Below are 9,506 nucleotides of genomic sequence, written 5' to 3' on the forward strand. Positions count from 1 at the left end.
AGAACTGAAGTGGTGTCATAAAATTGCCAGGTTTTTTTCTCATGATTGGTTGTCTCCTGGGCCTCTCAAGACTGGAACATGGTTTTTCCGATGCCTCCCATTTCCCCTTAGATGGAAGAACTTTGTGTTTGCATCATCTTCTTTTATCCTTGTTAATCTAGATCTCTTCTGTCAGGACCCCGATCCTATGCCACACCGATCTAGCATGTAACACCTCATATCCCTTTGCGGCCTCACGCACGGTATTCCCACGGGAGTCGCCTTACCAGGCCCGGGACCGTTTGCGCCTTTTGGCTCACGTATATGATAGTGTCGCTAGCATCCATATGACAAAGAACCCGGGCTGACATGGCTAGTCGTAAATCCAAAGTGGCACTAATTTACAGGGATAGGCATACATGACCCAACAACGAACGTGTCGGTCATCAGCGAGTGAATCCGGGCTGTAGCAACTGGGTTAGCAGAACTCCGGTAAACCGGGCTGTAGCAGGCTAACAGGACTCCGATAGACATCGCGTGACATTTCCTCGAAGGGACAGACACAGGAACGAAGAAGGACACATGCCGGCCAACCTAAGTGTTCCGGATCAGTAGCAAGCTACCAGGGCTCAGTGGAAGCACTAGGAGACATTTCGGCTACCAAGGATAAACAACTAGATAGTCAGACCCCACACATACCAAGCATTTCGATAACATACACAAATATGCTCGATATGTGCAAATACAACATGGCATCACAACATGACTCTACAACTCAAGTATTTTATTCAATAGGCTTCGAAGAGCGAGATATTACAAACATGGGTCTCTCGACCCAACATTCAGAGCATACAAGTCTAAGCACATGCGGAAGCTTAACATGTCTGAGTACAGACATCTATATATGAAAAAGGCCGAGAAGCCTGACTATCTACCAGATCCTGCCGAGGGCACAAGATCGTAGCTGAGGTAACAAGCTAAACGTCGAAGTCCACGTGGAACTACTAGTGAGACTGAAGTCTCTCTACAAAAACATAAATTAAGCAAACGTGAGTACAAATGTACCCAGCAGGACTTACATCAGAACTAGCTACATATGCATCAATGTCAACAAAGGGGATGGTGGAGTTTAACTGCAGCAAGCCAGCTTTGACTCGGTGGCTATCCTGAACTACAATTGCAAGTAACTCTTTGAGGTGGCGCACACGAGTCCATATATTCACCATATCAATACACCACTATGGATCCGCTCCCGTCACCCTACAAGAAGGCCATCCATAGCACTCACACTTATCTTGCGCATTTTAGAGTATCCACTTTCACTTGTCTATGAACTGTACAGGCAACCCAGAAGTCCTTTACCGCGGACATGGCTATTTGAATAGATGATGTTAACCCTACAGGGGTGTACTTCTTCACACACGCTCTCACCACTTACCGCCGTTTACACGACATGTACTCGGCAACCTTCAAGCGGAAGCCCAACGAGGGTGTTGGCCACGACCGACCTAAACACTCAAGTCTCTAGTCCAGGTTTATCACCTATTCAGGTTCCATCCGCAGGGAGTCCGGCCGAGGTTTCCACATACGGCCCCGAACGATGTGTACATGGTTCCACGACACCAAATGGGCACCCGGCATACCCGGCCACATGCCTACCACATCACAGCCCACCCCACGGGTCAGCGCTGCCCACGGCCTCCAGCATGCTACAAACACCAAAAACTACTTGCAACTCCTGGACAAAGGACAAGGGTGATTAAGAAGCCGAGAGGGTCCATTGGTTTCGCGCCCAATGCGTGGTAGTAACTGTTTCATGGATCACAAACACAGAACTCAGTTCTGAGGACGGCTTCAATGAGACAACCCACCATGTACTCCTACATGGCCTCTCACCACTATCTTTACCAAATCGTGTTCGCACACTTAGCTCACACACAATAGGACATGTTCACACACCTCTGATTCATTCCCGATGAATCAGACCTGACTCAACTCTAAGCAGTAGCAGGCATGACAAAAAAGCATGAATATGTAGGCACAATAGGGCTCAAACAACTCCTACTCATGCTAGTGGGTTTCATCTATTTACTGTGGCAATGACAGGTCATGCAGAGGATAAAGGGGTTCAGCTACCGCAACAAGTAACAGATGAATTATTGTTGTCCTAATGCAGTAAAAGAGAGTAGGAGCGAGAGAGTAGGATTGTATCGGAATGAACAAGGGGTTTTGCTTGCCTGGCACTTCTGAAGATAGTATAGTTCTTCATCGGTGTCATCGATCACATCGTCGGTACACGTCTACTGAGAGGGGACACGCACCGACAAACAAAGAAGAAACACAATCAATGCAATGCACAATATGATGCATGATCATGATATGGCAGAATGAGTGTGTTGGGCTAATGCAACTACAACCAGCTGGGTTTGAGCCATTTTGAACCAAAAGTTCAATCCCAAACTTAACTTATGAATTTAAATAGTGCCTTATCATATTTTGCACTAAACAACAAGGTTAAGTAGCTTTAACATGCATGAAACCAGTACAGATGGATATATTGGATTTTTCTGATAATTTTTCGTATATAACTTATTTCATTCTGAGCTATGTTTGATTTCTGTGATTTTTAGAAGTTTAGGACATTTTCTGGAATTTCCTGAATAAACTTAAATCCAGAAAATGCTTTACTGCGTCAGCATTGCATCATTGTGACGTCAGCAGGTCAACAAGGGTTGGCCCGGGTCAAACCTGACATGTGGGGTCCACACGTCAGTGTAAAAGGGCAGGGACAGAGGCTGACCAGTGGGTCCAGGTCAACGGTGACGTGGCAGGGTCAAACTGACACGTGGGGTTGGCTGTATTAACCTAAACTAAACAGGGAATAAATTTGGGGTTAATTAGGGCATAGGGCCCACGTGTCAGTGGCTGTGGGGTTGGTTAGCGGGGTTATTAGCAGGTGGTTAGGTGCTAATGGCGGCGCCACGTCAGCCTCGCCAGAGTTCGGCCGGCGGTGACCAAAACCGCGGCGGCAATTCACCAGACCTATGCTACAGGCGGCGGATGGATGTGCGGAGACCACCAGGACGAAGCCCAGGCTCGACCGCATCCAGGGGAGGCGACGGATCGACGCGGGGTGGCCGGAGCTCGCCGGAACGGGGCTCGCGGCGGCGCCGGAGTTCGGGTGTTTGCGGGGTTGGTGCTACGGTGCGCGAGACGGCAAGCTGGTGGGCGTTCTTGGCCCCTGGGAGCACGGTGAGTTCGATGACACGCTCGAATGCGAGCACCAGCGACTGTGGCTACGGCGGCGACATGGACGGCGGCTGGAAGCTCATAGCTCCGGCGGCGACATGGACGGCGGCTGGAAGCTCATGGCTCCGGCGATTGGCGTGGCTAGAGCGAGCAAAAACGCGCGGGGAGAGAGAGGAATCGAAGAGGAGCTCATGGTGGCATCGACGACAGTCTCAGTGGGCTCGGGGACGGCTTGGTGACGATGAAACAACAACGGCGATCTCGGGCGGCTGACGATGAAGACAACGGCGGTGGCGACGTTCCAGGCCCTCCCGGCTCGCGTGGCTCGTCGAGGATGAAGAAGATAACGTGGCGGAGCTTCTGGGCGCGTCGGTGAGGCGTGGGGTGGCCGGTGGCCGCGCTGGTTCTTGTCGGCGCAGCCGCGGTGGCTTCGGCCATGGCGAGGAGAAGCAGAGGAGCGAGGGGAAAGTGAGCAGAGGGAGATGGTTCGATGTGGACGGCAGCGGTGAAGTCATCCGCGTCGTCGACGTGTCCCGTGGAGGAGCCAGATAGCTGCTGCGTGGCGTGCGACGAGCGCGCCCGCGTCGGGCACACGACCCATCCTCCTGGCGCGATGGAGAAGACGGTGGCGGCACTGGTGGGCTGGGCCGCCAGGTAAGTGGGGCTGCTGCTACAGGTAAGTGGCCCAGGTGGGTCTTCTGCTCTGTCTTAATTTTTGTTCTGTTTTTCTTTATTTATTAATTTTGCCACTGTTTTTTTAAATCCCAACAAATGTGAAAACAGTGACAACATTCCTCTGAATATTTTTATATTACCCAATGGGATTATCCAAAGGCACATAAATTATTTCAGAGTTATCTGAAGTTATATTCCATATATTAAGAATATAAAACCAAATCCAAATACAATATTGATTTAAATTCAATGCCCAAAATAATTCCTTAAAAATGTTCATTATTTTTGGTTTGGACCAAAGGCCATGCCAAAAATACCAAATATCAATAAAGATCACTAGATCATGGATGGCGCGCGCTGCCGCGCCCGTCCATTTTTTCAAGAGGTTGGTTTGAATTTTCTTTTATATATGAAGGAATGAAACATGAAAGTTAAATTTGGTAAGACCTATCAATACAATGTCAGTAATTGAAGTGAGGGAATTTCAATCGTTCTACAAAACAAAAAGGGGTCAAATATGTAACACATATAGCTTGACATAGGAATGGATCATTTTATTGGATGGAGCAAAAACTAAATTGAACATCAGTTTATAAGTTTTTTTTTCTTGGCGAAGTTGTCACAAAAATTTGTAAAGCGTATCCTTGAACATAGAAATAAGATATCAATAGTTTTGGCCCATCCAACGCATTAACAGAGCTTCAGAACTTCTAAATCGGGAGGTGATCTCACAACTGCTATCCATTTTGTCTCGGTTGTATTATAATCATCCCATCCCCATACTCAATAAACCAAACGCATGAAAGGTCGCGGGCACGCGCCATTGCACAGGAGCTCACCTGCAGCACTTGCTCGAGTATTTGCTATTGATATGACACACGGAGCTTCCTAAAGCAGTAATACCTGTGTTATTAGCACTGAGCTACTGAAGACACAAGGTGTACGTAGTTGACTGCCTTTTCTACTGGAGACACAAGGCGTAGTTGACTTCTTTACCTTCTACGCACGTATTTACATAAGATTCACTGATCTATATGGACCTTACCTGAGATGCTTTCCTGCTGAGTGTATCTCAAGCACCATAAGTCATAATAGGTTCCACCCGTAGCGACGAGTCCATCCACGATCCAAAGCGGTAGCTCCCATCTCCTCTTCCTCTTGTGGGGGTGGTGACGTTGTCGGGGCTGACGGTGAGGAAGATGGCGTAGTCGCCGGACGCATGGCTGCCAGCGCCATGTCGAAGGAAGATGGGGCTTGTATTGTCACGCAGAGGGAGATGAGGCCACAATACGCCCCCTCGCATCTCTTTCACTGCCAGCGCTGCTGCCTGAGCACACGTAGGGTTTGCGAGCCACGCTGAGCGCGTTGCTACACCCGTCTATTATTGTCCTTATAATTGCTAGGCATCCAAAGTAATTTGTATACATTTGTTTGAATTGTTTTGAAGTACTGTGCTTTAGTATAGTTTGTGCTTTCCACCATCAATGATGGTATGTAACTGAATAGAGAAATTCTATTGGTTGCAAGAGAAGAGTGTGTTGAGCTTTTTTCTTAGGTCCAATAAACTTGTAGTTGTTTGACCTTGGGTCTGAGGTGTTTTAGTTTTGAATTAGGATGATTGATGGTTTTGTGATTGATCCTAGCCTCTTTTGGCTCCTAAAAAAGCTCCATCGCAAAGGCTCACATCACTACATCCAAAAAACAGAAAAGTTGAAGAAAAACAATAGAAATATGAGAAAATGAAAGAAATAGATCGTACATATACTGCAAAAAATTGGAAATATATTAACTAAACAATATCAATGCATTCTAAAATTGTTGATGACCCGCAAGAAATTCTTCATTTTCATCTAACAAATAGACATTTTTTTAATTTTGCATCAAACAAATAGACATTCTACAACCCCCAACTGAGAAGCATTACACTCAGGTATACATCCCTTTTGTAGGTGTACAATAAACTGAGGATACCCAGAATAAAACTGTATCCCAACAACTGTTTTCACATCAAGCACAATTGACTGTTCTATATCACGACATTCAGGAGCAGGCTTATCCTTTCTGCAACTACTCGGAGAAACGACAATTCATTTTCGGGCCTGAGGTCAGCTTTTCAGATTTGATCACGTGCGAGATAACTTGGCATCACAATGAGAGAAATAGATGATGCCCCTGTACTACCTCATGTATTGCCTTCAGGCATACCTGATGTATTGCCTTCAGGCAATAACACAATGTCCTAAATTGGTTCACATAATTTAGAGAAAGATAATCCACACAATGAGCAAAAGTAAAATATGGACGCTAATATATAATGCAGCTTAAAGTTGACATGTTGGTAGTGTCCAGTATACTGAAGTTGATAGTTTCTTGACTCCTACATATGACACTGGATTGCTTCTAGTCAATTAAATATGCAGTAGATAGGAAGAAAAATACAGGAGAATAGCACATGACCAGTATTGAAAGGACATGGGAAAACTACTTAGAGGTCAATGAAATATTAATCTAGTTTGCAACTGAAAGACTCTAGAATGATATCCTTATGCTGAAAATAATCTGCCACTTAGTTGCTACCTTGGCATCTCTCTGAAATTAAATACATTAGCACTTATTTTACTTATAACATTAAATTAATTGTTAAGATATGGATTTAGATATAAAATAACTGAAAGCTCTGAGACTTATATATAGCATCCATTTATTTTACCTGTAACAGATTTACATTTTGTTAAGTAGATGATTGAAAAGCATTCTTCATGCAGATCTAAACTTTCCTTCACTAAAGGTCGATAAGTGAAAAGAAGTGATAAATCAGTTGTACCCGTAAATGTGCATGAATGGCAGAAACCTGACTGGCTTTACGGCCTAAGACCACAAGGAAGTTGTCCGCTTTTATATCATGACGAAGAAAGTCCTCAAGTACAGTTACTCTACCTTGCCAATCTGCACAGAAAATTTTCATTACTTTTACTTGGTGGTAAAAAAACGACTAAATAAGGATTCATAAGATTTTACTTTGGAGATAAACATTTTCAGTGGTATTCTATCAGACATGTAGTCCAGCATTAATAGTCAAAATGATAAGATAGAGTAAGAAAAAAAATCAGCATTTGATTAGCAAGCAAAAAATATATTGTTTAGAGAGTGCATTTTCTATCGCGATAGTTGAATAATTCGTCCAAACTTGAACTAAGAAGATAATGGCCATGAACTTATACTATCCGTCCACTCCAAACCACTTCCCAATGCCGAATCCCTAATTAAGTTTGAAATGAAACATTAAGTTAATAGCCATAAATTTATTTTATTAAAATGCAGGTTGTTGTATTGCTAATTAATTAACATCCCTTACGTAATAGTGTATAGTCTCATGATGATGCTGATGATCCGTTGGTTTAACAGATTTATAACAAATTGTGGGATGATACAAAGTAGGAACATTCAGGTAGGTACGTTCAGATGCTAGCAGTTGCAGGGGCAATGACATGCCCTAACACTCAGAATTTATGTTGAGACAAAAAAATATGCTCAAGTTCTGAAAGAATGGTACCACTTCATTCTTACCTACATTTTTTCATGGCATAGTACTTGCTAGCACATATTGCAAGGAGCCATTCTGTAAGAAAATAACTGTCAAAATAGAAATTGGCCCAAATTATTGTTCTCAACATCAACACTATCACCGTTCTTACTTGAGGAGGTTCCGGGTGACCTTGAAGGGGTTTAGCAATGATGACCTTGCTGTTGGTTCTTCATGAACGGGTAGAAGAGGGTGCTGAAACACGTCATACAAGCAAACTAATTGGGCTATGCAGTTCAGTTGGCACAAAATTCAGTTAAATATCACGCAGCATAAGCAAATTGGGTGGAGGGAGGGGCGATGATCTCACAATAAAGGCTTAAAGACCTTGAGCACTTACTTGATGGTGACACAGGCGTCCTTTTTGGGTAGGCTCGGTGATCTCTTGAGGTCTGTCCCCTGTAGCAGCGATGCGATATCGCGGAGCTTGAAGTCTGAAATGGCGACATGGTTCTCTATCTTCACTTTGCACCCTTCATTGGATGATCCTTCCCCTTCCACATTTCTTCTCTGTGATGCCACCACACCGTGTCATTGGCAAACACGTAGATCACATGGAGGTAGCATACACCCTTCAGCTCCTTCTCGAGTAGCTTGCAGAGTAGCAGCAACAAGTTATTACATTCTTCAGATCTGCCTTACTTAGTTACTTCACATCTCATTTTCTACAACACCGCATATACTTCATTTAGAGAACTTTACAAAACCCTATCGTTTGGATTCCATATCATAGGATGGCATATTACTTTGATTGTCTGATCAACGAATCCATCAATAAGAAAGCTATTCCTAATCAACACAAACCATAGATCCAATACCAAAGAAAGTCCAAACAGATTAATACTAATACATTCGGTAGCATTGCCATGTTGACAGAATGCATCAGAGCAATCTCATTTGTGTACCTGCAACCTATTGGGGGTAATAGTCGACAATCAAAATGCTTCGACCATAAACGAATATGGTACTCTTGCAATGGTCCATGTTCACATATACTCCCTCCGTTCCTAAATATAAGTCTTTAGAGTGTAGATTCACTCATTTTGTTCCGTATGTAGTCCATAGTGAAATCTCTACAAAAACTTATATTTAGGAATGGAGGGAGTGTATATATTCTTCTGAACCATAAGAAGCCACGAAATTGATAGGTGTTGAGCTAGGAAAAATTGTCACCGCAGCGAAACAATGCAGGAGCTCAAACACGCCACCGAGTCTGAGCATGAACAACGTATGCTGGCTCCCCTCCCTTCCTGTCCCGCAAGCCACGTAGGATGTCGACCATCGTCATCGTCATCACCGCCTGGAATCTCTGAACCAGAGGAGGCGAATCCGCGCGGGAGGCGTGGAAGAAGGCGACGAAGGCCGAGCCAAGGAGCACGGGAGGCCGCTTGCGCCGCCACGCGTCGGACAGGGGCGGCTAGGGTTAGCCGCAGCGCCGCCGGCGAGGTAGAACAGCGAGCCGGTGGTGGATGATCGGAGGAGGAGAGTAGGACGTAGTCCGTGTGGCGCTGTCGCAGTGCGAATCGGCGGTGGAGGCGGCCGGTGCTGGTAGCGGCAGGCCAGCAGCGACGGCGCAATCTAGTGAGGGGATGAAGGAAAGGGAGAGAGAGGAGGGTGCGTTGGATGGGATCCTAGTAGAGGTCCAGTAGGTCAGTAGGCCCAATTGAATCTCCTACGCCCAAAAAAGCCACCGGAGCAGCGGCCCGAGAAGTCAGCGCAGCCTGTACGCGCGATTTAGCATGTACGACGCGATTTTGGTGGGATTAGGAACAAATCTGACGGCCGAGGATGCCTAAAAATGATGATCCAACGGATAAAAAGGCTAATGGTTTGAAAGGGCAGGAAAGATGCTCAGTTATAATGTATTTAAATTTTGGTTTCATTGAATGCAAATTTTAGTTGAACCTAGTTTGATTCAAGTGATGCTAGGGTTTGAACATCCCCATTTCAAGATTAATTGAAAATGAAAATAACGCATGGATGCAATGCCACTAATTACAAGCAGAACTCTAGGGCTGTG

The 9,506-nt window shown here is 45.0% G+C and overlaps 1 long non-coding RNA gene across 4 annotated transcripts; it reads right to left on the reverse strand.

Annotated features, from left to right (window-relative positions):
• Positions 1-5,304: 5,304 nt before the first annotated feature.
• LOC119276356 lies at positions 5,305-9,105 on the reverse strand. 4 transcript variants are annotated; one of them, XR_005136561.1, is made up of 5 exons: positions 7,827-9,105; positions 7,599-7,681; positions 7,471-7,522; positions 6,728-6,849; positions 5,305-6,142 (listed from the first exon to the last, which is right to left on the reverse strand). It is a non-coding gene; the product is annotated as an uncharacterized LOC119276356 (long non-coding RNA). The 4 variants fall into 4 exon arrangements; XR_005136560.1 differs by lacking the exon at positions 5,305-6,142 and having other exon boundaries at positions 6,776-6,849; positions 7,827-8,559; positions 8,660-9,105; XR_005136563.1 differs by lacking the exon at positions 5,305-6,142 and having other exon boundaries at positions 6,776-6,849; positions 7,827-8,067; positions 8,392-9,105.
• Positions 9,106-9,506: the final 401 nt, after the last annotated feature.

This window comes from Triticum dicoccoides, chromosome 3B, assembly GCF_002162155.2.
Source record: "Triticum dicoccoides isolate Atlit2015 ecotype Zavitan chromosome 3B, WEW_v2.0, whole genome shotgun sequence".
NCBI lineage: Eukaryota > Viridiplantae > Streptophyta > Magnoliopsida > Poales > Poaceae > Triticum > Triticum dicoccoides.